This window comes from Cupressus sempervirens, chromosome 2 (assembly GCF_028749045.1).
Source record: "Cupressus sempervirens isolate cs-2001-9-10 chromosome 2, ASM2874904v1, whole genome shotgun sequence".
NCBI classification, from domain to species: Eukaryota; Viridiplantae; Streptophyta; class Pinopsida; order Cupressales; family Cupressaceae; genus Cupressus; species Cupressus sempervirens.
The window spans coordinates 570572555-570577073 of record NC_143119.1 but is presented as its reverse complement, the minus strand read 5'-3'; the positions used below and the strand labels follow the sequence as shown (position 1 = coordinate 570577073).

General features: G+C 34.6%; 1 pseudogene; it reads right to left on the bottom strand.

Moving 5' to 3' along the window:
• Positions 1-244: 244 nt before the first annotated feature.
• On the bottom strand, positions 245-787 carry LOC149574717 (uracil-DNA glycosylase, mitochondrial pseudogene; annotated as a pseudogene).
• Between the last annotated feature and the right edge of the window lie 3732 nt (positions 788-4519).

The window sequence follows — 4519 nt, the reverse complement described above, 5'->3', positions numbered from 1 at the left end:
TCTTCCCAATGGACGTGGACTGCCCCTTCTCTTAATGCTAAAACTTGTTGTTCATGCAAATGTGCATGCCTCTACCAATGTGTAGATCTTTATCCTCTTCCTGTGAGGGTGTTTTTTATATGTGGATGACACCCTCTCTTCATTGCCTGTCGTCTTTACCCAGCTTCTAACTATGGCACCTTTATTCTTGTGCATGTGCTCCTTTCTTGTCGCAAGGTCTTTATGGCTTTAGCTGGTAGCTTCTTTATTTCTTATTGCCTTGTTTATTGGCATGAGCTTCTTTTAAAAAGTGTGGGTTTGCTTGATTTACTTGCATAGTGAGCATAGTACTGAGAAAAAGAACACCTTGCATAACCCATCTCTCCAAGTTTCCATGTGAAGGTTTGGATCTCTTTAAATATATTTACTAAGCTTGGAGGTATTTTGATACCACTTGGAATAGAGAAGCAAAGCCCCATTGCTTGGCTTGGACCATGGTAAGGATCTTGACCAATAATGACAACCTTCACTTTGTCAAATAGGCATGAGTTCAGGGCATTGAATACATGATCAGGAGGTGGATAACTAGGAATACTTCCTCTAGATTCCTATGTCACAAATTCTAAAAAATTTTGCATGCATGGTTTTTTTTGAAATTCACTTGGAAGTGCATCCAACTAGGACTCTTCAACAATAAGATCTTCTAGCTTTGGAAGAGGCATTCCTTTTTTTTCTTGGCATCAACAACTCTCTCTTCACGAATCTTGTGCATGCACTTGGCTCTCGCTAGTAATTTGTTCATTTCCATTCATATAATTTTCTCATAATTCAATTGCAGTTGACCACTAGCAGTAGCTTCTTTTGACTTTTGGCTACTATTATCTACAAAAGTGGAGAAGGAAGAAGATTGGACTCTTGCCGCATCATTGTCTGAAGCATGGTGGATTTGGTCTTTGCTAAAAGAGTTTTCTCATACAATGTCTGATGTAGCCTGAAGAGCACATAATATGAATCATTACCATTGAAAATCTTAACATCTTTTTGTGCTCTATTGTTTGAACTATATGGTACATTCTTTTGCAAAAGGTTTGGCCATTAAGTGCCCCATCCTTTATCTAGAATTCATTATTAAACAATTCATTCCTCATCTTATTAATCTGGAGCAAATTAGTCGAGCCCCAAAGTGGGTCCGGCTGAAAAAAATTTCATTCTCAAACAACTAAATCCTCAAACTGGCCCATTAACCTTTTCAATATTCACTAGAATTGATTTCGAACATTAATTTATCATTAAAATCTCATTCTATCATTTACTGCAAACTATCAAATTTGCGTCAGGAGGTCCTTTGACTGGCCTTAAAAAGTAATCCAAACATCTGACTGGGCTCTAAAAATTGGCACATTGACTCTCTATTCTACACTCTTGTACCCTATCAAATCTCATCTCATGATGAATTTGGCATCAAAATATATTCGCTGTCAAAGTTGACGTCTCAAAATCACCTACAAACAAACATATCAGAAAGCAATAAACTGGTTTTGGATTTGTCTTGGAAAACTAGGCAAACTGATGCCTGGGGAAACAAAAACTAGAGTGTTGGTTCTATATCATTAGGAAATTATGAATCTATGATTTGGGCTCATGACAAATAATAGAACACATTTGGCGGATGTTCAAAGCAGGCTACTTGGATTTGTAGATATGAAACAATGACAAGATAACAATTTTTGCAAATGGAATTGACCTGGAAAAGTGTGCATATGGATTCGTCAAGACTTAAAACTAGGCACACTTAAATTATTTTTAGTGGAAAACATGATGGTACAATCCATTCGATCTCACCAATCATGAATTTCAAGTTATAATGTCTTGAACAAGGGTCCCGACAAATCTGCAAATGTTGACACTAGTAAAAAGATAGAAATTGTGTTTGGAATCACATTTGAAAACATATCAAATGGATTCTTCATGAGCTGAAACTTGAAACATAAAAACTCTCTAACATCTAAAATGCAACACAAAAGGAATTTTAGCATTCGGGTCAACTGATCAAAAATTATAACATGTCAAACAGGGCTTCCCAGAATTCAAAATTAATTGCAAAAGCATGAAAATAGTAACTAACCAACTTTGAGGGATTCAAAACCTAATAAAAAAAACTCAAAATGACTTGAAATCTAAAAAAATGGTTCTCAGGTATGGACACTAGATATTCCCAAAGTGGTGAGTTGTGACACAATTCTAGGTACGAGATATTCAATAGCAAACACAGCCTCCTGCCACTGTTTGACACTTAGGTGAAAATGCAGATTTGATAATTGCTTAAAACAAGACTTCATGGGATGGCTCAAAATGTCAATTTATCTTCATGAAACACATAGATGCACTGAGTAAAAGGTGCTGGAAGCATTAAACACATCTTAGGCCTCAGACTGATAGTTAGGTACATGTGCATCAAAAAAGCATTTATAGGGCTCAATTTCTCAAAATTCGGGCTACAATTCTGAGCACCAACACAGGGATTGGGAGAGTTTCTCTTTTTCTTTCTTGATTTTTCAAATGGCCAATTCCAAATCTAGCTTCTCATTTTCAATAGCCTTGTCAAGTCTAAATACCTCCATCTTGTTTGATCTTTGCTCAAGCTTGTTAAACTTTTCACTAAGAACCACAATGCTCTGATACCAATTATTGGAAATATTACGATAGGCTAAGTTACTAAGAGGGGAGGGGTGAATCAATAACTTATAAAACTTTTATCCCAATTAGCAATTAATCCTTTATATGAATTCTAATCTAACTTCATGCATGAGAAACTGAAAAATATGAAAGCATACATAACACTTTGACACAAGATTTGGTGACCCAAAAACCTTCCAAATAGAAAGTAAAACTAGGGTGGGGATGATACCCACAAGATTTACTACTATAGTATAAATTTGGCCTATTAAGGCTTATATTGATCAATTTTGATGATCTTCCCTATTAAAAGCAATAACGACTGCTAGGTCCATCTTGTGAAAGGATTTAAAAACATACAATAAAGTATGCACTCGGTAAAGAGATTTACATAAGATTGTTAGGTCTACCTTGTTAAAGGATTTTACTAATCCACCTATTAGGATGAAATAGTAGCTAATCTTTGATCTACAACATAGTTTACTAAATAAGACTCCTCTTAGTGTACAAATCACCTTGCTATGATAGATGAATCTTTACTGCTCCTTATACTATTGTAGCCTTTGTAATTAAATCTTCTACTCTTTATGATGATTACATTACTACCTCTTTGATTCCATACATACTTTGGATGTAATACAATACGTTACATATATCTCAATCCAATTTTACAATTACAAAGTTGGCCACAATACAAGTTTACACAAATACTACAATGTTAGCCAAAGTGTAGAAATTCCGGCTCTAAAGATTAACTAATAAGGTTTTGATACTTCACATCCATTGTCAATGCTTGGCATGTTGATCTCAGATTGGTTTTGACAATTGAGTGTCAACACACTTAAGAAATTTGTTAAGTTCATGCCAAGTATAATATAGATGCCGAGTAACAATATGTGTTGAGCCATAAATTCAATAAGTGCCAAGTCATTCAGATGCCAAGAAGATACATAGAGCCAAGCAAACAATAGATTTAGAGCATGTTCAAGTGTTGAGCAAGATAGAATTCTAGTTAGTGTTGAGCATCAGTAATCAGCAAGTATTAAGCAACACAGAATTGACATAAGAGTTTGTGCCTTCACAAACTAAGATGTAAACCATTTTGCATGCTAGCTAATGGATAGATCTCAAAGCTTAGAGATAAGAGAAAATATATTTGATTCCCTATGTAATCCACATGAAACCAATGAGAAAAATGGAAGGAATTGAGTGGGAAAATTGGATGAATCTCAATCATAGATTCATACCTAACGCTAAGTCACAAAATATTTTTAAGGAGAGACGAAGCCCTAAAATTCATATAGAGAGTGTAAGAAAGAATTCATGTGAGGAGATGATGCTAGAAAAGTTTTTAAGGAAGTGAAAGAGGTGAATTAACTTAGAACAAGGACAAAATTGTAGAATCAGTTAGCAAAATAGAGGATTAAGGTTACAACATTTTCATATCAAATCAAAGATGATCGAGATGAATAGAAAAAGGATCTAAAATAAAAAATATTAGATTGTAAGTACATTAGATCAAACATTTCATTGTACTTTCTAACAATTTCTATAGCAGAATGAAATCCTATAAACTTAGGTTGATTTAATAGCCTTTGTATAAAGCCTTTAATAGGATGACATTCCAAGTGAGTGTTCTAAAATCCTTTAGCCAGGTACACTTATAATAGGGTGTTAAAATTCTTTAATAGGGTAGGATCTAACAATACTTTGTAAGCCTTTAACAGGGTAGGCCTTTCACAAGTTAGATCATGAGAATGGTCAAAATATGTAACCTTAACAAGTGAACTTTATTACTGCAGTAGTGAAGAGTTATGGGTGTCATCCTCACCCTAGTTTTACCTTCTCATTGGATGGTTTCTAG